The sequence below is a fragment of the Struthio camelus genome, chromosome 4, assembly GCF_040807025.1.
Source record: "Struthio camelus isolate bStrCam1 chromosome 4, bStrCam1.hap1, whole genome shotgun sequence".
In the NCBI taxonomy this organism is placed as follows: Eukaryota; Metazoa; Chordata; class Aves; order Struthioniformes; family Struthionidae; genus Struthio; species Struthio camelus.
Window position 1 is genome coordinate 1,627,891 of NC_090945.1, and position 25,823 is coordinate 1,653,713.

The 25,823-nt window shown below is 48.5% G+C and overlaps 1 protein-coding gene across 22 annotated transcripts in view; it reads right to left on the reverse strand.

Annotated features, from left to right (window-relative positions):
• ADGRL3 (adhesion G protein-coupled receptor L3) overlaps window positions 1-25,823 on the reverse strand; it is a 439,175-nt gene that overhangs the window by 298,724 nt on the left and 114,628 nt on the right. For all 22 annotated transcript variants that reach the window (XM_068941083.1, XM_068941084.1, XM_068941073.1 and 19 more), the window contains one exon: window positions 18,902-18,975. The gene's annotated coding sequence lies outside the window, so the exon portion shown is untranslated. The remainder of the gene's footprint in view (window positions 1-18,901; window positions 18,976-25,823) is intronic.

Below are 25,823 nucleotides of genomic sequence, written 5' to 3' on the forward strand. Positions count from 1 at the left end.
TCAGAGATGCAAACTGAGGTCAACTTCATCCAACGCCAGCTGACATGAAGCACAGCGGAGGCTACCCAGGCACCACCCCTCACCTCAGGGTGCATGGATTGCAATGGTGAAGTTATAGGCATTCCAGTCAGACACAAGGGAGAAGTTACAGGATTAATCCTTTCTCCTAGGAAGGCATGTTTTAGAAGGGAACTTGCAACACCGCTCAGCAGAAATCTCAGGCAACGGCTGACGGAGTAATCTGGCAACAGGGTAAGGACCTGACAGTATCTTCCTGAAGTCTGCTAGCTTCATGCAAAGATGCTGCTCTTCAGCTGAACGCACCTACCCAGTGTCTTCGCCCCAATTACTTTTAAAGGGTTAGAAACTTTTATCCTGTCCAAGCATGGCTGTAGAAGACTGTGCAATAAAAAGCACACCTCCAGAGAAAATAGCCTTCATCAATCCAGGGGAAGGAGCGAAGTATCTGCTCTTTCTTTAGTACCAGTGCATCTTGACACTTTCCACAACAAAAATGGTTGTGTCCCTCCTCAAAAGAGTTCATCATTTACAACAGGAGAGGAAAAGCAGCTGGAAACCACACTAGCAGTTCAAGGGGAAGAGCTACGCTGCTCTCAAAATATAACATCAATCACCAGTCTCTACCATCCATTTGCTCTGGCACCTGATCAAACTGCCAGCCTGTTCCTCCACCAAAATTCAGGTCAGTCACTGCCCCTCGTTCAGTGTCATAGCAGCTCTGAAAACATACATCACAGCATTCGCTCATATCGAATCACCAAGCACCACTGCAATGCAGGTCAAGCCCATGAACATTTTTTCTCTTCCCCTTCCCCCCAACCTGGGCAACAGGCCGAGCTTATTCCCACCAGAAGGTCAACCCTGACCACCAGAGAGCAGTCAGATACAGTAGCGTCCACCCCATTTCCCCGCACACTGATGCTCTCGGTTCGCACCGAGATGCTTGAAAAGAGGAAATCACATGCCACTTCCCATAGAGGCTCACCTCGACAAGCGACAGGTATTTTCGGCGATGCGCTGAACACCAGCGTGCACATGTACATCCTTCCCTCTCCTCCCCACCGCCAGCTTGCTCAGACCACAAGCAAGCACCAGGACGGCTCCAGGTCCTTGACATAAGCCAGGTTTTAAATAGGTGCTTCTCTGAAGGAAAGACGTTCAGAGCAAAACAGAGACCTTGATAATTAACCGTTCACAAGGGTTTTTATCTCCACAGGGGAGGGATTTGGTGGCTTTAAACTCTCAGGCAGCAGATGATGATGAAACTCCTCTCCTCGGGGTTGACTGACCAACAGTAAACAGTATGCGTGTATGGACACGTGTGGTTTTTAAGCTCATGTTACCTTTTGCATAGGTTTAACAGAACCCAACACGTACCGTGCCTAACAATTGAGTAACAAATACAAGACCAAATTTCATGACTAGTTTTGTGTTTGGGAAAGCATTACCTGCTGCAGAGCCTCCACTCACCTGTATGTGTATATATATGCATGTATGGGTTTTTATATATATATATTTATATATCCACAGAGAGGCAGGAACACAGGACAGGAAGAAAAAGCATCTGTGATACCCAAGGAAAAGACTGGGCTCCAGGAGCTGGGACCTGAGGCAAGCCCAGAAAATGGTGGGGCACAAAGGCAGCCTATTTTATCTTCACTCTTTCAACTCCTTCTCCTCCAAACTATTCCCTACTGCAAATGAGCGAGCAATAGCCTCCTTCCTTTAAAAAATGAAGGGAAAAAACCCACACAACCTCTTAGACTTTTCAGGCATTTTGCAGAGGGGAGATGTTTCCTCCTACCAGAGACTTGCCTGATCCATTTTGGTTGGGACCAAACCTGAAGCTGCGATTCTCACGTGACAATGGGACTGAAGGAGCTGAGGCTTCAAGAGAGATGCCAAACCCAGGAAGCTTCGCGACAAAATTATCGAAAGAGGCAATTCTGAACTGTAATTTTCACTACAACCCCTTTTCTCCAGCCACCATCCTCTCTGGCAAGTGCCTGACAAAGGGAGCCTCTGATCTTCCCCAAAGACACCAGAGGAATCCTCTGCTTTTAAGCAGCAGCTCATTAAACCGTGTGTAAGACCAACACAGCCAACACACTAAAGTAGCACAAACCAATCTTCGGCAAGGATTTTGCCCGAGTAGGCGTTTTCTTCCATCATTTTCCTGTGCTGTGTCATGGCCCCAACTGAAGTGCACTCTAGTGTAATAGAGAAATACTGATGGATATGAATACATGGGGAATTGATTCCTAGCTGCAAACACGAAACATTAACTTTATCTCAACCATCATAGTTTTTTAATTAGAAGAATAAATTTTAACAATAAAAAGCCCTATTTCCTGTAGACCCAATGGCTTCTATCATAGTTAGAGACAGACTGTGGGAATCAGCCAAAACAACCCTAGAAACGGCCTGCAAGTGAAGGGACAACTCTGCCAGTGGCAGCAAAACCAGCGTTAGGACTATATCTCCCCAGATATGAGGTTTTGGCATAGAAACAAGTTATCATATAGTAGATGTTCCCCAGTAACTCTTGGGCAAACATTCACTCTATGGTTAAGCATGAGGTAGCTTTCACAGGGGGATAAAGCTATCCCAAATCACTTTATATTCACTGCAAGACAACCACAGATGTGTACCCATAGACTATGACCATGAAGAACCAGCACAGAGCATCTTGCTGCAGCCCCTCCATGAATCAGATACCTCGCTGGGGGAATAACCTCTGTGAAAAAGCACACCTTAAATCTCCAAGTCAAGAGTTGTACTCAAGAACAGTGCAAAATCCTGCTCTGTAACTCCATTCCTTCCCCCCAGCTCGTACTTGTTTTGGTTACTTGGATCAGGAGCAAACAACCATTACGTATCTGGCTAGTCAGCTGTGGCCTCTGTATAGTATTACTAATAAAAATACTTTATAAAAATATTACAGACTCACAACCTATAAAAACAGAGTTATTTATAACAGTCCTGCACTGTATTATTTTAAAAAAAAAGTCAGAATAGCATCATATTTAAAGGTCACCTGGGTGGCAGGATACATACTCAAAGCAGGCACATCCTGCTGCTCCCAAGCACCCCACAAGTCTGCACTTTGCTGCAAGTACCTATAGGATAATAGCAATTAACAGACAAAGCACCTCAGTTACAGCACTGAAGGAGCAAGACCAAAGGGAGAAAAGAGGAGGAAAAAAATTGCCCAGGACAGTGTCCGGAGAGGCAAGCCCCCGGCAAGGGAAACCTGGGAAAGCTGAGGGACTCCTGGAAAGCAACAGAGAAACCTGCTGGCTCCCAAGCAACCCGTTGCTTCCAGCTCCACTTACTCCAGGGGCTCCTCGCTTTCAGTTTTGGGTCCCCCCCATCCCCAATTCAGATCGCCTTCCAGCGTTTCTGCTCAATTTTGACGCCCCTGGCAAACAGTGCTCCTATCGGTGTCCCCAAAGCTGACTGCGGAGGAAGGAAGAAGGTGGCTCAGTCGGAGCCTTGACTTGCAGGAGCTTTGCAGGGGAAGCACAGCTACACCGGTTTCTCCCCACTCGCGCCGGCTGCGTTGTTAAAAGCACCGGCTGTATTTGTGCCACGTTATAGGGTCCCTCTGAGAGGGGGAAAGACAGGTCAGTGGGATCATTTAATTTGGACTCGTGAGCTATGAACGAGCGCGACCCTGGCGGAGCCGGTTCATTGTTGGGGGCTGAGTTACCATCACCATTATTTCAGCCCCCTGGAGAGCTCAGCCGGCCAGAATACAAATTAAAAGGTTATAAATAGCACCGAGCAAGGCTTTTTTTGTTACCATCTCCGAGGCGGCGCTACGCTGACCCGCGTTCCAGGTTTCGCTACCGCTCTGAGGCTCAGCCCGAGCCCCCGAGGAGTTCACCCAAGTGTCAGCACCACCCCACTGAGGGCTGCGGAGCGGGACAACCCCTCAGGGCTGTCTCACAGTGCCGAGGAAATATTTACGGCTTTGACGCCGAGCCAGACGCGAAAGGCTGCTTTTGCACAGTCTGAACCCAACGTTCACTCACCAGCGTGGTGAACACGAGCGCAGAGGGCTTGGCTTTGGTTACAAACCGGCCAGTTTCTAGCCAAAAGGCAAAAAAACCAAGCAAGGCCTGGATCCCTTTAAGCTCACTAGAGCGACAGCGAAGCCTTACCAATATCAGGGCAAGACAAATGCTAAAGGGACCTCCCAGCACACCGTCTTCCAAGCCAACGGAGGGTTTCTTTGCTCCTGATCCTCCCTTTTTGAGTTTTTGCAGGAGCATTGCAAAAGCGCCTGGCCTGAACAAACGCATCCTTCACAATTATCCGGAAGCCTTTAGAAAAGGCTGATGTTAAATGTCACACTTCTTTATACTGCTATCTCGCAGGCTTCAAGAAAGAGCCGAACTTATGTCATAGTCACTAGCTGTTTTTCCTTCTGCAGAGATGCATACTTCGGCGCAAAGATATATTTGTTGAGCGAGATACTGATATGAAAAGCAGCATGCTTTGAAGATTTCCCCCCTTTTTTCATTACAGAGTTTTAATATAGCACTCGGGGCAATCAGAACAGATTATTCCACCAGTGCTCACAGGGTTTAATCACCAAAACCCAAGATTCAGAAAAACAAGTTGCTGAGCACAAGTAAAAACTGCAGAATCTGGCTCCAAGTGCATTTGCGAAGTTACAGCCACCCATCTCTATAGAGATCATTTAATGACACCGAGATAGTACATTTCTCCTTTACAGCACCGATGCTTGGCGAGATACTAGAAGAGGATTCAACAGCTCCCACCTCTCTGGTGCCGGCCTCTCCTTCCTTTAAGTCTCCAAAAAGTCGTTCTTTTTTAATCCACGTTTCCACCCCACCGGCCTCACTTTCTTTCCACTTCAGCTGCTGAAGCAGGTTTCTAACCTCGCAGGCAGGACCAGTGACTAACGTGCCGGTTTGCAAACACAACCAGACTCGCGGCTCTCCCCGCAGGCGTTCACCAGCGCGTTTGAGGAAACGGCCTGCACAGATGGTAGCAGATTGCCGGGAAACCGTTTAATCCTCCTCCGTGCGCTTGGAAGGAGGCATTATTCTTGGGGCAGGAAGCACTGTCTTGAGCTGCCGTACCAAACTATGCCTTTATCAGCATCACAGCGTGGAGATGGGCAGGTGACTCCAACACAGTAGCGCCAGGGCACTTGGCAGAAGCATCAATTAGCACCAGCATGAACCACGTCAGCGAGAGCACCAGGAAAGCCCAGGGACGCGGCAGAGCTGGTGCTGCACGAGCGCACAAAAGGGTCTGTCTGCAACGATCCCTTTTAGGCACCATCTAAGACCCCTTAAGCTATGCTGCATCTGTCTCTCTTTTTTTTTTTTAAACCCTCACAAAGATTTAACCTCCGCTGCACAAATCTACAAATCGCCCTACATCCAAAACAAAATCCAATCCCCCCCACCAGGAGGACCTTTGCCTGCCAAGCCTGCTTTAACATGCTGAATGCAGCGACACAGAGCAAGTACCAGGGATGCGTCAGTGAAAGGATGGGAACAAAATATCAAAAGAGCAGGTTAAGTGAAACTGAGGCAACTACAGCCCATTTAACAATGGGGGGGGGGAAGAAGAAAAAAAAAAAAAATCACATTTCTCCCAGGCAGACCCTCAAGAGTCAGCTATCTGAGCTGCTGTGTTAGGGCAGAGCCACTTGCAGCCATCTGCTGTGCAAAGGCTAGAGGATCAGAAAGCATCAGCAGGAGGTGGCAGATAGGACTGAGCAAAACTGCATGGCATGTAACTTAGACACCTCTCCATGTCCACTCGGAAGCGGCACATTTCATTTAACTTCTTGAACAAAACAGCTGCCCTCCCCTAAAAGTAAGCGTGCCCAGCCAAGACGTGTACTGGGGTAACTCAAACCATCAAACTAGACGGACACACTCCCGTACACGGGCGAAAGCTCATCAGAGCTTCTTTCCTCCAGGCTGCACCCAAAAACCCTGAGCGGAGTTCGATAAGACAACTACAGAACAACACTACCCAATGGCAACGGAGCGAAGGGGAAAACAGACCAAAGGCTAAACCGACAAGCCCTGCTTTAGAAGGAGCTCATCCTTCAGAGTCAGGCTCAACAGTGCCCTCATCCCACTCCAAACCCAGGATCAGTCCTATCACCTTCCCACACCTGCCACAGCATCCGCAGGTGGCAGCGGATTTAAGATTGGGCCTACAGACTGGAATAACCTTGTCCGCCTGTAAGGGGGAGGGGGACCACATACAGCTTGTTCCAGTTTCTAGGCTTTAAATAAGATAAGCCGCATACTTCCGCAAACCCGGCTGCCTCAAGGCACATGCGTATTTCTGTCGGAGGTGTGACTAACGCACATCCACACACCTGCAGTATGCTTAGTCAACCTAGCTCAAGCACCAGGAGGGTGACAAGACACCTCTCCTGCCACTGCTTCATTGGCCTTGCTGTCCCCAAGATACTTCATCCAAACTAGTTCCCACCCAAAAGTTATAGATACAATTTGCATGTTTGGGCTGCACAGACTTTCAGGAGGATACAAGCTTCTAATGGGACTGTCTTCCTAACTAATCCCACGTTTAAAGGCACTCAAGTGACTTAGAAGCGTAACCTTCGACTGTTTTTAAGGAAACTACCAGCCGTGACAAGCCTGTGGCCATAAGCTGAAGGACCACGAGGCCAGCGGTGACAAATTTTAACAGTACCACCCAGAACCTGCGCTCACGTCGCTTGCTACAAGCTCGTCTCTTCCCCTCCACCACCTCTTCACTACTGGCAGCTTCTTCTACTTTTCTGGTGGTGCCTTTTGAGATGCAGCCAGGCAGCAGGGATTAATCTGATCATTTTGATTTTCGTGATTAATTATCTCCCAATAAGCAGCTTTTTCCCCCCTCCTTTTGCAAGAACAGCTATTGCCCAGCCCTGGCCCCAATTCATCACATCAAATCCCTTTTCCCCCATACCACAGCTCTGATGAGTTGGAGGATAAAGTCACAAATAAGCACTGCCCGAGCTAAGCACAGGGACCACTGTCAAGGAGAACCTGTTTCGAAACTAGCTCCGGAGCCGGCCGACAACTGCGGGGAGGCATCCCGCACTCACATCTCATCACCCATCACATGAGCTGGTTGTCCTGGCTCCCTCCTCTGTTATGCCACCGGCGAAAGGATGACTGATAGAAAAACGGCATCTCCTGCCCTCAAAGAGAGGATGAGCCTTCATCTTCCTCTTTCCACCATAGTGCCTCGGAGCCCCAAACGGGGCCACTGCCAGGACCACTCACCCCGCCGCCAAACCCGACCTCCGGTGACAAAAGCAGAAGTCACCTGCGGGGATTAAAACGCAGACAGCGGCAATCACAAACAACCTAATTTTCCCCAGAGGCAGGCCGTGTGCGCTTATTGTTGTTCAGAGCCATCTGCAAGGAGCGGGATATTTGCAAATAAAAGGAGATTAGGGCAAGGCAGTAATCCCACGTCTGCTGCTCATTCATGCCATGCCCCCAGAGAGAGCCCAGATACAACGTTTAAATCTTAACATTCAGTTCCGAGCTCCGAGTAAATTAAAAAAAGGAGAAAAAAACATAATTAAGAGACACACAAAGTTGGGATGTTACTTTTATATATCGGTTAAGCCCCAGGAGGATGTGGGGCTGTAAGGAAACAAAGCGAGATCGCCCTTGGGGAGAGGCAGCTCTCCCTCGGCAGCGCCTAAACCCGAATGGGCTCCAGCGGAGAAGCAACGACGCAGCCAGGAAGAGCAGGGGAGAAGAAACGGGGATGGCTTGCCCAGAAAACCTCGCGCTTCAGAAGACTGCATCCACATCTTTTGGGAAAATCTATGCATGCCACAAAGCTAGAGCGCAAGGACGTTGGCCCGGCGAGCGCCCTTGCATGTTTTGCTCTGGGTTTTTCTTTATCGCCACAGGAAATCCGTGGCTGCTCGGGCGGCTTTTCCACAAAACTCACCTGGGGGAAAAAAAAAATACTCGGCTCTGAAATAGGGATAAAAAGCATCTCATCTCTGCATATTATCCGTTTTCACTGAGGGTTTTGCCTGACAGGGTGGATGGGGAGATTTTGGGTTTGACACCTTGCAGACGTAGCCGGCGCGTTGGGCTGTCAAAGCCTTGCTGCACGTGGCACCAGCGGCCTGCTCCGCTTTGGGACTCAGGAGCGCATCTCGCATTGCCAACCCTCGCCGTCGGCCACTGATGTCCCATGTTTCCTAGTCTGCTTTTTCTTTCCCAATTTCATTTTGTTCACGGTAAGATGGAACAATCACTAGACACCATACTTCTGCTATGCGCACTCATTCTAAATTGCTGATGCAGAAATATCCCTTGTATAGCAAGCCAAGGTTCCCCCCCAGCAGAATTTATCTGGCTAACATCTTTGAAAATAAAGTCATTTTTCAGGTGAAAACCATCACAGACCCGGCCAGCTGGGAAGGACTCAGGGAGTGGTGCAGGGAACCCTTTTTAGTGGTGTTTTAAACAGACATACAGGGGTTTAGGAGCACAAGTTGCATGCGTTTTCAGTAAAACCCATGCTACTTCCTTTCTTAGTTACATTAAAAAAAGAAAAACACTAAAACCAAACTCTTCCCCCATACAGTTACAACTCAAATCTTATTCAGACACAGCTCCTACAGAAGCAGCAGCATACTTCCCCTAACAGGCAGGGAAGGGCCCAAAAGACAAACAACTTCACAATCTAAGGTTCAAAAACATTTAGATGCAACCGACTGTGGCTATTTCCTGAAAGCGCCCAGCACCCCCGTCGCTCTCGGTTGGAGCCAAGACCATCAGCTCTGGTCTAGGCATCCACAAGATTCACTCCGCAGCTCCCCCTTTCCCAGGAGCTGTGAGGTCAACCCCAACCCATGCAAATCACATGAACACACCACTCTCCTCTTCAAGAAAAGGAGCAGCCAGGCAATATAAAGCATGATGTTGCAGAAAAAGAGGTTTTTTTTTTTTTTTTTTTGTGGTTTGCAGGCCTAAGCTCCCCCCCCAGTTACTGTGCATGCTCTCCCACCTAATTTCACTACCCAGATTCACCTCCACCACCCTCCCACCAGAGGAGAACAAGAACTTACTTCTCAGGTTTAAACATCCCACAGATTCAAGAGGAGTTAACTCTGGCACGCTCAGGCTTTAAGTGCAAAGGCTCTGCCAAGTCTCCTCCCCATCCAGGCCTCCTGCATTAGCAGGACAACTTCGGGTCAGGTGGAGGTGGTTAGCCCCATTCACCACCACCACCACCTGCACATGATTAGGGCACTGGCTCTTAACTGCCTTGCGAAGAGGAGCAGGATGATGAACATCAACACTTCAAGAAAAATTGATATTTACAGTGGCGCACCTCTCTCCTAGAAGCTCTCTCTCAGCTACACCAGACTGGAGTAAGTCTGCTTCCTCCGAGGAAAACTAGACAGGTCGGCTGTGACTCCTGGAGGAGGTGTCTGCTGGACATACAACTGTTTCCCACCTCCCTCCTCTTCTAAATGTTTCAGAAACTAAGCCAAGCGTTGCTCAACCCGAGCTGTCTTTCAGCATCCAAGTGGCATTGCACCCACCCTTGCATTGTCATGCTATTAGTTTAAATTAGTTTTTACAGCCAGTTCACCAATCGATAAAATGCAGAAGCATGACCGCAGAGGGGAATTAGCATCTGTAATCCCGTGATTACATAAATCCCGTTGGTCAATCAGTTATTAATGGCTGTTATATTTATCGGGGTTTATAGCAGGCCTACAAACCCGAGCCATCAGAAGTACGCAGGGAGACACTGGAGAAAAGCAATTCGATCCGCCGACTCCTCGCGGCGAGTGCTGACAGAATACAGATTTGGCTCTCCCTCCTCCTGGCGAATCCGCTAATGAGCTTGCCAATTAAGAGTCAACGTGAAGACCTTGGAGGGGAAGCTGTCAAGAACATGAACTCTTGGGCCTCCTGGAAACAGATGCGGGACTTCTGCTGAGGTCCGCCTCAAACACAAACACGTCGCGCTAAGGCCACCCTTGATCTCCCGCGACTCATTCCCCTCACCCAGCAAATCCAAACACTTGTCACAGGCTGCTGCGGCACGGACGCCGAAAATAAACACAGGCCGAAGAACAATAACGCCTCCAGCGCTCCTCATCATCACGGAGACCTTGCTATGTCAAATGCTGGGAAACTGCACAAGGTTTAAAGAAAATGAAATAAAATCACTAGTTAGTTATACATCATGATGTCTACCCGATCATTTTGGACTAAGTGGTTTTTCGGGGGGGGGTGGTCAGTTTTTGCTTCTATTTAAGCAACTGAGGATAGCTTGGGTGAAAGAATTTGGGCGCCTAACTCCGTGTGGGCGTTTCTGTGCGTCTTCCTCCCTTCGTATCTTCAGCAAGTAACTTACCGCAGTTTATAAAAGGAAAGGCAAAGGGATAAAACACCGAACCGGGTCAAATTCTCCAATAACAAAGTCTCCTGAGTTTCGGTGCCAGCAGCTGCCCGCCGGAGCCCGCACCATGATGACAACTGGACGGGGCGCAAACGTCCGACCTTCTGGCAGCTGTTTCCAACACACCCATGCTCCAGCCTCGGCGCGTTGTTCGAATAGGCCACATTCATCCCAGAACCACGCCGCTCCGTATTTCTTTGCGCATCGAGGTTGCGTTTCACCGCAACGCTCACGTCCGAAGGGGCTGCCGGGAACAGAAAGGAGCTGGGCTCCCGCTCTAAATTTTCTTCCCCGTCTACCAGTCCCTCATTTATTTCCTCACACCAGGCAATGAGGAGCCCTCTGGAAATAACCTTTAACAGAAAGCTCTGTTACTGAAATAAAGAAATGCTATCGTTTCTCTGAAACCGCATCCTTCTGCTGAAACTAATTATGAGAAAGCTGTTGCTTAATGAAAGTTTGCTTTAATATGACTTACGCCATTCATAAGTTTGCTTTGGACAGCATCCAGATTTTTAAAATTAAATATCAGCAGTCTGTTGGCCTGTCACACAAACCTAAGCATGTCAGGTTAGTATTTTAATAGGTTTCCCCCCCCCCTTTCCTCCCCCACTGCCCCCACTCTAGGTTTGGCTTCCTAATTGACTTGCTGCTTTAAAGTCAGTAGACCCAAAAGTCTGCAGAGAAGATGTCACACGTTAAAGGTTTACGGCGCGCGCTTTGTCGGGGTGATGGATGGATCCAGCGTGCGCCAAGGGTCGCGGCGAGGTTTCCTCCAGCAGTTCTGCTTCTCTGCGCTGACAAAGGTATCCGTGCGCGTTTATCACCTCGGCTGCTGTTGGATGGAGGCACCAGGTCGAGCTACGGGCACAGCCGCGGAGGCACGCCGGGCTCCCGCTGGCTCCCCGCGCTCGGCTCCGGCAGCCGCCGGCCCCCAACCCGTTTTGGTGAGGGAGATAACGGAAGAGCTGTGCAGACACAGCGGCGACAGCTCCTTCAAAAATACATGGGGTAAGCAACGCCGACAGACGAACCGGTAGGGGAAGGCTGACGCATAAATCAAGGGTTGCGCATCTGACAAAAAGATGCCAATGTGGGCAGAGAGCACCTATTAAAGCAACATTTAATATTTTCGGAGTGCTTTTTCAACTTCAATTGTTTACTTTCAGCACTGCCTCATCAAGGCAAGGACCGTAATGCTTTTGACTGCAAGACGAGGGCTGAGGGGTAGGAAAGGTTTCAAAATCACTTCTCCAAAGTGACTAATACAGGCTACCTATATTCACGTTTATATCTAATTCGCTAGGGTGAGAATCGCATTTCTACCTGCAAGCTCTGCCAGCGGGATGTGAGAGCCAGGCGAGCCCCGTCAAGCACCGACATCACCGTTACTAAAGGTTTTAGACGTAAAAAGCTAGCTAGTGAGCCGGCCACCGGCCGCACAAGCCGCAATCAAAGTCGGAGGCGGATGACGCTTGCCACCGGGACGACCCCGTGCTTGGAGGTGCCAGCGCCCAAGGGAAGCACTGCCGGCCCGGGGCCGCTCGCGGCCGAGACCTGCTTCGCTCCGTCCCTCGGCTCTCGTCTTCAGCTGCTCCCTGCCGTCCGCCTCCCGCAGTCTGGCAGCGACGCCGAACGCCGAGGAGACAACGCTTGATCCATCTTCAAGCCCTTATTTTCGGGCAATTAACTTGGCAGCACAGAAGCACTTAAGAACCCGGGCTTTCCGGCGCGGGAGACAAGGGACGAGCGAGCTAAGCGAGGTACTAAATTATTGTCAAACGGCTAAAAAGAGGAGGAGGAAAGGAGAATAAGTAAGTAAGTAAATAAAAAGAAGCTAATACTTTGATGTTTGCTGCTCTCCGATCGAATCTGGGGTGTGACCACCCCAAAAAAAGCGCCAGCCTGGGCAACCACTAGCGTGACCATGCGTAGTGCTCGCAGTACTTGTGCTGGGCCGCTCAAGGACAGACAGCTCCTTCCCGACATCTTCCCACTGGCTCCCACTGATTTATCCTCGCAACGATCAGCCACGGCAAACCACCTCCGTCCAAAGGCCTCCCAATCACTAACGGATTTTATTTGTCCACAAGGCGCGTGCAGAAAAACAGGCCGGCTGTTCATCCTCCTATCCGCCGATCCGCACAAAGAACCAGGGATTTCAAGCACGCGGTGAGCCTGATGTTGTAATTTATGACTTACTCACATTAACTATTCAGCGCTATAAATCAAGCTCTCCACATTCTAATATTTCCTATAAATACATCATGGCTTTTGCACAATAGCGTCCTCCTTGCATTACAGTTGCGTCGTCCCCTCGAAATAAATGCACGCAGAAAAAAAAAGTTTTTTCCATGAAACACTAGGAACAACCCTCTGAGAAGAGAGTTTAAGGGGAACAAAACCTTACACAAAAAAAAAAAAAAACAAAAATCAGCCAGACTTTAAGAGAAAATATCTTTGAGGCAGATCAGCCGAGTGGGGCAGGCAGCCCTGTTTTCCCCACCTCTTCCTACAAACCAGCACCCCACCGTTTTCCATGTCACCCTATGACCACCTGCCATGAGCTGATATCGCTCCAGAGATGCACCAGAGACTTCTGCTAACAAAGAAGCTAGCTCACAGTTTTCACTGAGGAGCTGATTTTTAGGGGAAGACCGCGGCACTCACGTCAAGGCAGCATTATCAGTTGGACGGGAGGAATTAATACGCCCCGGGCCTCGCCGTTCGCCCTTCAGCCCCATCACACAAGGTGGTGGGCCCAGGGCTTCGGAGCAGCACCCCATGCTGAGGAGCATCGCGAGCTCCTCGGGTCCTGCCGCCCAGCACCCGATCTGCTGCCGTGAAGCCCGGCACGGTTACGGTCGGACGGGTGGAGCTCACCCTTGACGGCCTGGCTGGAAAAGGAAAGGTATCTTCTCCACTGGACTTGTCCTAAACACTTTCTCCTCCTATCTTTTAACTGAGGAAGCCACACGCTTCAGCCACAATAGCGTCAAGGGAAACAAAAAGCTACTTTCAAGCAACTATTATCTCTTCATTCAAACAGCCATACTAGGCTAGACCAGAGGTCTAGACACGCTATTATAGCTTCAAACATCACCTACAGCGGATGCCCAGCCCAGAGCATTAGGACAGGGCAATCATACAGCAGTAGCCCTCTGCACACTCTCCCAAACGCAAGCAATTCAGGGACCCGAACTTAAGCGATATTCAGCTCTGTACGCAGGTCCTTCCAAAACTAAAGGTTTTCATTAGTACCAACCCAGCTGCAAAAATATTTGTCAATGCTTCATTAATGCCAAATGAGCCCTGCAAGCACGCAGGTTTTCTTAAGAGATCCAGAGACACTTGAAAGGTAGGGGGTTTGGCGGGGGGGGTTGTTTTTTTAGGTTTTTTTTTCCTGTTCTGCTTTTTTTTTTTCCTCCCATTTAGGCCCAAAAGCTGGTAGTAATTTACAACAATTTGCAATTTAGAAGGTATGCACGTACGCATGTGCTTGTGCATGCACACAAGCCAGAAAAGTCAGCAAGTCTCTTTTAGGGAAAGAATCCCACCGCAGCCTTCTGGACCAAGTTCTTAACGGCCAAAATCAGGTATTTGTCGGCTAATCCTAATGAAAGCCTCTGGCAAAAGACTTCATGCAGGCAGGTGTTTTTCAGGGGAAAAAAAAAAAAGCATCCAACAACCACTGCTATTACCAAGACGGAGTTTTCAAATTCTTCAGTCCCAGGTGACACCTGCCCATAGCTACAGGTGCCTGTAGACCAGAGCCCTCCTGCACTCCCCAACTCTGCCTTATCGCAGCCCCAAATGAAGAAAGCAGGGGTGGTCAGCCAGGTATTTCAGGGCTGGTTTTTATCGCGTATGGACTGTAGCGTAACCACAGCTTGGGAAAGCATTAAAGGCAACCTACCCAGACAGGCACAAACTCCTCCGCTTGCACCTCTGCCGTGCGGCTGGGCGCGCGGTCACCACTTTCTCCATTTATACATGCAACGTTCAAATATTTCTTCTGGAAAACGAGCAGACGTGCACCTTTGCCCGGTCCGTTTGAAGTTTCTACCTGCAGGCCAAGATGCGCTTTGCCAAGGACCAGGCTTAAGCCACCCAAAGAGCAGGAGACAGATCCGGCAGGAATAATTAAGGCTTGGCCACGGGAAGCTGACTGAAAGGGAGTAGAGAAGATGCATGTTGACATAAACCCAGAGAGAGGCCCAAAGCAGCGAGCGGGATTACAAGCGCTGCTTGCTTTCACCATGGACTTTGTAGTCTTGGAGAGCCTTAAAAGGAGGGTTTTCAGGACATTACAACCCGAGCAGAATACCAAAAGAAACGGCATGCCGCGTGAGGTTATACGATCTTCTGGTTTACCAGCAGATTTTTTGCCAACCCTCCAAAACCTTTCATGGCAAATCCAGGGCGATTACAACGGGCGTCCGCTCTCCGCTGGGAGACTTCCAAACCTCTGGACCTGCGGAGACCGACGGGCAAGCTTTGCGAGCGCTGCCGCCTGGCCTGCCTCGCTTTTAAATTTCACGAGCCCTGAAACGAACGGCTAACTCAGGCAGATTAGGAAAAACGTATCCTTTTGCTGGAGCGCTTTGTCGGCTCAATAAAACCTGAAACAAAGGGCTCCCGGGGTATTTTACTTTCCACCGGAGGTGTCGCCTGCGAGGTTTGCAGGGTGCATCAGCAAACTCAGAGCTAGGCACGTCTTGCCGTCTCTGACTCGCACGCGCTGGGAGGAGCCCACTGTAATCGGAAAAGAGTCTGCAAAACTTACCAGCAGAAAAAATAAATAAATAAATAAAAACCACGCTATTAAGTTTGGAAGATCCTTCGGGAACGCCAAAGGAGCTGGCAAGCTCACCAAAGCACGCGCCTGAATGGCACACAGCCAAAAGATAAAGCCTTTAGCTTTTCCTTAGATGCTCCCTGGAAAAAGGGGTACAACTGCAACCCAGCATTTTGGGAACCCCGGCACCCAAACACACGTTCCTCAATGGGGAAAGCAGCGGCGGACTGACGTGCAGCCTGCTAGACCAACCACCCTTGCGAATATTGAAAGACCTACTACCCACGGCCAGCCCGCTCTGCAAATGTTTTAAACCCCGTGCTGGCCCAGGGCTGTCCTTTTCCCCAAGCTATTTCCCAAGCGGGAGAGGAACGGGTCCAATCTCCGAAGAAAAGGAGCCTGCTATTCCCACACCCCCGCCCCATTTCCTCCGGCGGCGGGGAGAGGGCAGCAGATACTAATTTCTATTTAAATTGTTTCATGTCCTGCAAAAATTTTAATATCGAGTGTAATGCACCATTGAGCAAAAAACGGTCAGAGCTAGCTCGATGAAATGCCCAAGAGTTCAGCATGCATCACTTAAAATAGCTCCCGATCCAGCAACCACGCCGAAAGCGGGCCAGAGGCTTCCCCATCACAGATATTTCAGTAGGTGACGGGATAAAAAAAATAAATAGCCCAGTGAGGCAAAACGCAGCATTTTTACATATCGTGGCTAGTTGCACCCAGGTGCAATGCAGGGCTGTGTTTTTAATATCACTGCTATTAACGCTTTTCAAATTTTCAGTGTGTGGCTTATTACAAGCTGTAATTACGCTTGCTTCTACAAGGCTTTGGGCGCTGCTTCTAAAGGAAAGTGTGTCTCATAGCTCCGAGATATTTTATCTAATGAAAAACAAAAAACCAAGCGCTCGTGTTGGTTTTAGTACACTCAGAGGAAGACGGGTGGAGATTTTTCCCTTCGCGAAGACACGTCCAGGAAATTACATCCCGTCCAACCCTTCCCCCCTCTTTTTGTCAGCAAATCCTCTAAACCCACAAAATGCCAGGAATTAAATGCTAAGGTTGGCAATCTGTCATTGACATATGTTCTGGTGATTTCTTTTTTTTCTTTTTCCACCCAGTCCCGAGGTAAGGCCGCCGTTTCAGCCTATAGCGATGGAGTTTCTTAGCACCGCTCGGTTATTTGCCAGGTTTTCATCCTCCCCCTTCCTTTTTTTCCCCCTTGCCCTCCTCTAATCAACGATGTGATTCACCCCGCTGTCCTCCAAGCCAGTTTTCCAGGAGCCCTTGGGAAGAACAAAACAACCACTCGGAGGTGTGCTCTGAAGCAACATCACCAGCTTCCTGCACCACGCCGGACGGCCCCGGGATACGCTGCCACGACGAAAATATCGTCCCTTCCCTTTGGGAAACCCTCGGCGCGAGCTGCCCAAACGTTACTTACGGTTTGGAGCACTGCTTTATTTATTGCTGAAATTCTCCCCGTTCGGAGGAGAAAGGGACTTGGTAAGTTAGGAGGAACGTTCCCAGGGAACAGGAGAAACGAGGCGGGGACACGAGACCATTGGCAACGCTAGAAACATTCATGGCTTTTCTGTAAAAATTGCAAATCGGAGCACTCTCCAACCCACCTTAATCTGGTAGTCTGCCAAGCTACAGGTGGGCTCTAAAAGAGGGAGAGGATATTCCAGATCTGGAGACGGGAGGAAAGCAAGACTTCTGGGAAGATGAAATACTTAAGGTAGATATATTTACACAACATGTGGGAAGTGTGAACAGATGCTGCCTAGGAGGCCTCTCTCACATCAGCGTCTCCACAACACAAGGGCTGGTGGGTTTTTCCCCCCCTCCTTTTTTTTTTTCCCCCCTTAATTTACTTTTGCTAGAGGAAATAGGGACTTCTAAGGACTTCTGAAGAGCAGTGGCACGTACGATTGCCCCCACCGAGACCACCCCTGGTCACAGATGTTCCCTACATCTGCGAACGCAGCCTGGACGCTGAGGCTCTCCAACCCAGCGGCCCCGCAATTTTGCCTACAGCAGAGATTTGCAAATCAACGGCAGGGAGGTTTCTACCTGCCCAAATCCCCTGGCATAGGAAAGGCGCTGCCAAGGCACTCCAACTTCCAGGGAGTTCAGTAAAATATAACCCTCTTGGCCGGAGCCAGGAATAAAATCTATTCCATTTAATGTGATTTCAGCTATATCTGAAGAGTTAACAGCCAAAGAGCTACGTATCGATTATGCCACTTCCATTCTGATGAAAAAGACTTAGAAATAGCACCCTGTATCCAATAGTTTCCTCGATGCCATTAAGCTGTGCTATCAAAGGTTTTCTAATACCCTGTTTATTTTTATTATAAGGTAGCATACTCCTAGGTATCTTTTCCCAGCCCCACGGCCTCTCGGGCATTTATCGGCCTGTGAAACAAATGCAGACATACAATTATACGCCCATGCATGTACCCATACATCCTCGTTCCTTCGCATCCCCCCCTTACGTATTGTTAGGGTACAAATGCAGAGAGACCGAACTGATTTTGGTGGCTCGACCAGAGAAAACGCGCAGCTAGAGAACCTAATAAGCTTCCCTCTCCTCCTAATGGGGCGCGTGATTTAGCTCTCTGCCCTGAGGGCTTGTAGGTAGATAGGGGAGAGTCTTCAAATTGCCTCCCTAACTCATTAAAAATATCCATCAGGGGAGCGCTCCTCTGAAGCTGAGTGAGCATCGTCTACATTAAAGCAATCAAAAGTGCTTCCCGCCGAGGTCCGCTTGTCATCTGTCCTCACGCGTGGCCAACGCAGGCCCGCTTGCTCCTTGTAACGTAGCTCTTGCACCGGGAAAATATTTCTTTCCATCTTACGTCACTGCAGGAAGGCCGAGGGGAAAAATAACCAAGCCAGGAAGGTCATAAATCAGACTGTTTTACTCACTGCAGACGTATCCCAATCTCTAACTGAAAAATTAAAGTAACGTGTTGTCCTTCCACACACCCATAGGCTCACTGTAAATAGCAAACGTGCGGGGCAGAGCTACAGGCAGGAAGACGAGAAAACCCCAAAAAGACAGGCAAATTCACAGCTGGGCTCCAGGTTTTACCTTCTTGACTGCAAAGCAGCGTTTTTTGATAGCCCGACGTTTCCTTGTACTCAATACAACTCCTCAGAGCAACAAGTAGCAAAGGTAAAAGCAAAACCCAAGAAACCTGTTACAAGGTTCGTTCAGACGAGGAAGGGACAAGGGTCAGTAAAGAGGACTGTCCACTGCCCTCACCAGCCTCCGGACCACGCGATGCCCTGAATCTTAGTTCACTGTTGCCTCGTCAATGCTTTCCAGCTCCACTGAATTGGGCCCAAAAACTACACTCATGACAAAATTACAGAAATATGAAAACACGGCCTAACAATTCCTGCTAGGACCGTGACAGCACCTAGGCAGCTGCAGAGGAGGAACCCAATGAGCCCAGCTCTGTACGGAGAGGAAGGAGCACTTCCCTGAACGGGTCTTGAGCTCAACAGACAGATAAAACTTCCTCTCATTCGGTCCTCGTCCTCTGCAGTGCCTCACCATCGTCCAAGCATAAAAGGAGAAAGCAGCTAACAGATAACATTTATTACCTTTTTAATCCTGTTTCAGCTTCAAAAGAAATCCAAGTGCAACATAATTCTTCAGAATCGCCTTACTGCACCTCCTGCAAGGAAATTCGAAAATTGTAATGCAAACTTCAGCAGTGTATTCTAGGTGAGTTTTCCATTTTCCCCTATAGAAGGCTATTTGCTCCAGTGACAGGATGAAGCCGATTTGCATTTTCTGCTCACTGGGTGGCATTTTCCAGAGCCTCTCTGCCCATTTTTAGAGAAGAAAGCTGGAGAACTGGAGGGCAAAGCAATAGAGGGGAGAAATGCTTGAATTTCATCACGTCTGACTGGTTCATCAGCCTGATTGCAAGGTGCACAGGCAGAGCTGCCTAAATTAAGAAAACCCAGGGGAAAAAAAAAAAAAAATCTACGCTTCCTAGATCTAGTGCCAAATTAGTCTGCAAACAGCTTATCATGACTAACGCTAGCCTCAAGTATTCTGTCTTCACTAGCCCTGTAAGCAGCTCTAACCTTTTTATGCTGAACCTCTAGTTCAGAAATCATATAAATTCAAAAAAAGTTGGGTTTTTTTAGGTTTCTCTTGGTACCGTGCAAGCAAAAGTCTTCAGTGCGTTAGGGATAATAGGAGCTACAATCCTATTCACCATGGCATTGACTTAGTCCAAGCCGCGACTCACAAGACAAGAGGCTTTGATCCAGCTCTCCTCTGCGTGGCTTCTCCCATCTTCTGCAAGAAGCCACTGTCGCACCAAACTGGAAGCACAGCACCTACGTCCGTTTCCAAACAAGCCTTTGGAAAAGCCATGGAGAAGCTCTTACGAGAAAATTCCACCTCTATGTTTTTCCACCCTCAGCCAACACGGCACGCGAATAATCCTCAATCCGGCACTTAAAATTTGAGCACTTTGGCTAGTTTTCTGCTCTCTGTAGCACATGCTCGTCTCCCTCTAATGCACGACCTCAGAGCTACAGAGCAAGTCAAAGCAGAGAGCAAACAGAGCTGGGCAAGACCAAGAAGTTACCAGTGAATCGAACTTACTCTTTAATGCTGTGTTAAAAAAAAAAACTTCCAAAACCCGCATAGCTTTTGATATTGGTTTGGTGCAAGAATATCAGCCTAGTTTACGGTCACCTGAGCACTCTGTCCCCCTCCAAACATCCCAGTGTTTCTTTTGAGTTAACGCGGCTTTGGCTTGGAAGAAAGAATAACGCGGGCTCCCAAGCACCAAAGGCAAAGAGCATTGAACTGTCGACGTCCAACTGGTGAATTTTCAACCATGAAACCAGGGAGCGGCAAGTTCTGCTGCCCCTGCTGATGTATGGGCACCTGCCCATACACCTGCCTTCCTGCACAGCAACTCTCTGGTGAACCGTGGGGTGATGCAGGTTGGAAGCAACTTCCTGAGGGCGCTTGGCCCAAACCCCCCCCCTCTCCCCAGTGCGGGTCCTGCGAGGTCCAAGGAGATGCCACCACCTGCAGAGCCTGACCGCAGGATGCTTCTCGTGGCTCCCTGGAAAAACCGAGGCGAGAGTCACAAAATACAACGGGACGGTTCATCAAGCATCAAACCGGAACGACAGCGGTCTCCCGTTTCTTGGATTTAATAGCGAGGCTTTAGCAGTGACCAGAGACTGTGCCAAAAATGGTACTTGAAAGGAAAAAAACCCCACGATTCCCCCATGCTGTTATCACAACAGCGTTCCTCATTGAGAGACCGATGTCATTACAATTATTCTGGCAGAAAACCACCGTTAACAGAAAAGAACCAGGCTCACAAGCCTTACATTTTATCTGCGTATCTGTAATTTCAGATTTCACTTCACTGTGAAGGTGCCGATTCATGAAGATATCCCAGAGTGTGATAACTTCGACTATTAGCTTAAATATAAGTATGAATTTAGAGTCCCAAGGCCAGTCTCTTTTAGGAACACACAAACACACACACACACAGACCCACGCTGAAGCGCTACCCCGTTCCAGGGCCGAAACCAAAACGCTGATTTGCTTAACGTCCAAAATTAATTATAAACATTTGCCTCACTTAGCCGAAATCTGTTTGGTGAAACAGTCAAGAGTTGGATGAAGACGCCAGCACGTCCAGCCCATTTCTCGGACATAAGAAGTTAACGCCTTGTCACATTGCAGGTGACAGGCTCTCCTTATTCCCTTTTGCATGCTATGAACTGCTGATTTTCTTTAGTGCTTTTGCCGGGAGACCTATCTATACGCTCGCCAACATGCAGCGCTGCAGAAACCAAACCCGTTGTCTGCAAGGACGGGATAGCTCTCTCAGTAGAAGGCCACAGATACGCTGATTTTAGGGTTTCACCTCCTACCAGTACAGGAAACTCATTAATATGGTCAGCAGAGCAGACGTCTGCATACTAACAGGTAAGCGGATATGTCACTCATACATACTGATACACATATTTAAAAATATATATATTTAATATATATATTTTTATATATGTATTTATTTTTTTATATATGTATCTTTATGTGTATACACACACACATGCACACACACTCTTAGCAGGCTGCTGGAAGAGCTTTTTTTTGTTGTTGTTGGTAAATATTTGGCCTGGCCTCCTACATCCCAGGCACTGCATACAAGCTAAAAAAAAACACTCCTAAAGCTTTCCCTAGGAGAAATAAAAGGAAATTTCACTCTGCTGCATTCCACTGCGTTTCTCCAAATGGGATCACTCTGCAAGACTGGAGGAGCAAACCTCTAAGGCTACCAAAGTAGGGCTTTTGGCTTTCTGCCTCTGCATAACGTTTGGCACATCAGGATAACTCTCTTTTCCTCCCAGCCTTTGGCTCTCTTGTCTACCTCGATACTTTCAGTGATGCTTGCAGAGATTTGCACCAGGCACAGACTGCCTTCTCCGCATGTGAGGGAGCAACCAGCTGAAATAACGGTTGCCCTCAGCAGGTCCAACACAATCATTGGAGATGGTTCAAAAAAAAAAAAAACTGACCCAAGCATATTCCCTGGAAAAACATGAAACAATTTAATAAGGTTTTTCCAAACCTAAAATTTAGCCAAGGTAAACCTCCCAGCATAACCCTGATTGTGAGTCCTAGCGCTGACTTTTAACACCAGTATTTCTGGCCTTTTGTGTCCATAGCACACGTTCCTCCTTCCAAATACATCCTCAGTTCAAGACAAAGTGGGAAAAAGGTACCGTAGCTACCTTTGCGATTCTTGTTTAAGGAGAAAAAAAAAATGCACTTCTCATGCCTTTTTTGCAAGAAGCAAGTTGTTAAAGACAAAAAAAAAAACCCACAATATTTCTGTAAAGCATTCAGCTTGTTTTTTCCCCTATCTTTCTGATAAATTAAAAAGTTCTCCCAAAATTTTCCTCCTAGCAATTACAGCAGTAGCTTCTAGTCAAGATGCTCTGCTACAAAAAAAAACCTTGTCAAGATCCTTATTTTTAATCACATTTACCCGCTCCATGCAAGTGGCACAGAGAGGTCACGCCAGAAGACTTGAGCCCGAGGGCTGAAGAGAAGGAGGTCAGGGAAGGTCTGACGGGTACCGTTCTCAAGCAGAGAGCTACAGGATTTCCTGCCTCCTATCCTGTCCAAGTCCTGTCCTCCGTCTCCCCATGCCCTTTGCGAGTCCAAACCTTTCCTTCTGGGCAGCGGAGAATTGCACCCAAAGCATGGAAAGCCCTGCTAGGTCCCGGAGAACAACAGCGGTAGATGGTTGGGCTACTTAAAGGCTGGCACGTTTTCTCTTACCCGTGGCAAAACTATATAAATGTGCACACGACTGGACAGTTTGAATCAGGGTAGACTGATAGCCACACAAGGGGAAAAAAAATATTCCTTTTTTCTTTCCTCGTGCTAACTTATAAGTCATAAAAAATAATAAATTCAGACTTATGTCCTGATAAACAAAACTGCAGCGGAGCATGGCATAATTTCTCCTTCTTTGCTGCCGTCTACCTCAGTTCTCTTAATTTATGTCATATTTAATCTACGTGTAGGAAGCCCACATTTGTTTCTAATAACAGGAGGAAAGTAATGAGACGTCAAGGAACAGTTTCCTTAGGCCAGAGACTTCAAAGGTGAGTCTGGCAGCTTGTCCCACATTTATTGTTTGCGTCAACGTTAAGATTTTTCCAAGGAGCAACTGCCCATTTAAAATAATTATAAGCTGCAACTTAAACCTCAACTGCACATCAACGTAGGATAAAACACTTACACCATCATCCGAATTTCAGCGTCAGCCTTATATCAGAGAACATGTTGATCCAGATGTTGGATTAAAACAATAAGTACAAGCTGAAAATGAGCATATGATTCTTTCAGCTAAGGGCGAGTGGTCACGCTGCTTAATGCAATAGCAACGTTAAATGAAAGCACAGACTACATCAGCTCAATGTAGGAGCTGCAACGACAGCTTCTTCTGGTATGTCTGTCAGCTATATCTCAGAGCTAGAGACAAGAGACTCCAGTAAAAAGTAATTCCACCCAGGAATTATTTTTCCCTGATTATTCTTTTGACTGGACTTAGGAATTGCAGCCCAGTTGGGAAGAATATCTATTAAAAACAAAACAAAACAAAAAATAACCTGCTTAGTGCATTATGCTTGTTTTTTTTCATCCCAGAGCTCTCCCGGGCTGGACGTTCCTGCAGAACCTCAGCGCTCATTGACAGCTGAAGCCTTGCTGCTGCTGAAGGCAACCCAAAAGCTTGCCCAAGGTGTTCCAGAAGAGCCGGCTGCTGCAGCCAGCGTCCTCCCCGCCACGCGTCTGACACTGCCACACGACCCTCGTTCTGCAAAAGGGCGTCACGCAAGCAAACATCAGGTTCAAGGTTCAAGACTAAGAAGTGAGAAGCACTTGCGTGCGCGCAGTGCAACCCCTGCAAGTTTGGGCGCACGCCGAGACAGCCCACTTTGTTGAACAGGCAGACAAATTGGGTAGCAAAGGCTCGCTCCTTAAACAAAGGGTGCACCTTCTAATTAATGCCACTATACACATGTGTGCGCGCACATTTCTAAGCGCGCACACTCTTCATTGTTTTATCATCTTTCAGCACACCCTCCGAGTCAGCAGATAGAGGGAAATTTGTTTGAGCAGCGTTTAAAACGACACCCTTTAAAAATGAGGCCATCTAAATTCGGTGCTGGAGAACTAACGAGCTTCTTTCCACTGGATCTGTCCTTGTGCCAGCGGCCGCTCGCGCTGCGTGGTAACGAAGGCAGGCCGTGGGCAATGTGGAGCTACCTGCAGCCTACTCGCACCTTGCCTCTGCTTGTCCCCGAGTAGCGAAAACAGTACAAGGCATTTCCACGAGCGGCCAGTAAGTCACCTTCCATCTCCAGCTTCTCTTTGCCACCTCTGGCTGAGTAACTGTGCAAACAGCCCTGTGACCACGCGTGTTAACAGCTCATCTGGTCGCACAGCCGAGATGCTCAAGCCTTCGTCCGCCGAGCGCTTTACATCTATCCACGGTGAAAGCTCCAAAGACCGTCCAAGCACACGCCGGAAAAGCGCTCTCTGCTACCTAAGCAAAATACCTCCTTGGCCCTCGTCCCTTTTTCTTGCCTTTCCTTTCTGGCACGGGAGTGCTCGGCAGGTTTGAGGGGCTCACAGAGACCCAGGAGGGGTCCCAGGATCTTGCTCCAGGAGTGGCAGCACAAGGCAGGTAGGAAACCAGCTACTTGTCCTTTCCTCCAAATATAAACCTGCTTCTAGATCACCTCCACAGCCTCTTCTAAATGGATTTACAAGGGCTCCCCTGTCTGTCCCTTTCTGTTATTACAGAGCATTCCTATTTGATGCCGGGGCAATACAAAAAGGCATTCACCTATCGTTTCCTACTGCTTTGCTTAGCAACCGCACAGAAGAGCTCATTAATAAAAAACTATAAAAACACAGGCGGAGGAAGCCCATATTATAAGACCTGGAGTGATCACACTGTTGCATTGTGTGAGGCAGTTCGACTGTGCGGGAGGAAGTAATAAAACCGGGGTAGGACTTTGGGAAACAAAGGACACATTCTGCCCGCGCGTGCTCACGGCTCCCAGGAGCACCAGCCGCCTGCGCCGACAGCGCCGGCAGAGGTAGGGGAGCAGCAGGTGTAGACGTATCCAAGTTAACACTAGCTATGGATCCCGGGCGTCCAAGGGCAGGAAAGTCCCAGCAGCCATAAGAGATGCCTCAGATACCACAGGCTTCCCCCAGCTTCCGTTTTGGGTGCTGAAGGTCCCATCCTTGCCCACTGGGTTGGGTGCTTTTAATTATTGCACGAGGCCACATATGTTACTCGGCCCCAGCTGCCAAGTAACAACTGGGGTGGATATATCTGCATTTCTCTAATCGTTGCTAACGTCATCGCCTGACCAGTCTTCTGCTCCATCCACTCGTCTTTGCGCTTTCGAGATTTTCCTCCTTTTTTTCTCCCGCGCCTCCCCTAGGCAGTCCGCTTCCCACCTTTGGCCAGCAGGCAGGGGGGCAGCAGCAGGTGCCCAGCTCTCATGGATCAGTCCCTCAAAGACGCCTCCATTTGTCCCCAATCACATAAACAGGAGAATCCAGAGTCTGGACGTGAATAAGAGGAGCCCAGATTCTCAAAGTTTAGGGTACTGACTTATGTGTTACCATATCATTACATGTCCAACCTGGCCAGGTTGGAGAGGATCAGGTAGTATTAGTCTGAACGAAATCTCAAGCCAGCTCACTCTAATTTAGGCCAGAAGACTCTGGACTGGATTTACTGTGCTCCCACGCGCGTGAGTTCATACAGATGCAATTATGCAGATGTCAGCAGAGCTGATTTCAATCTCCGGAGAAGGAGAATTCGGGTTCGCTATTGCTAAAATAAATGAGAACTTCTTCTTTCACTATTGGTCTGAAAACACGATATCCAATGGACATTGTGTTCTTCTCACTGGAGTTGGCTCAGCCAAACCTTTGAGG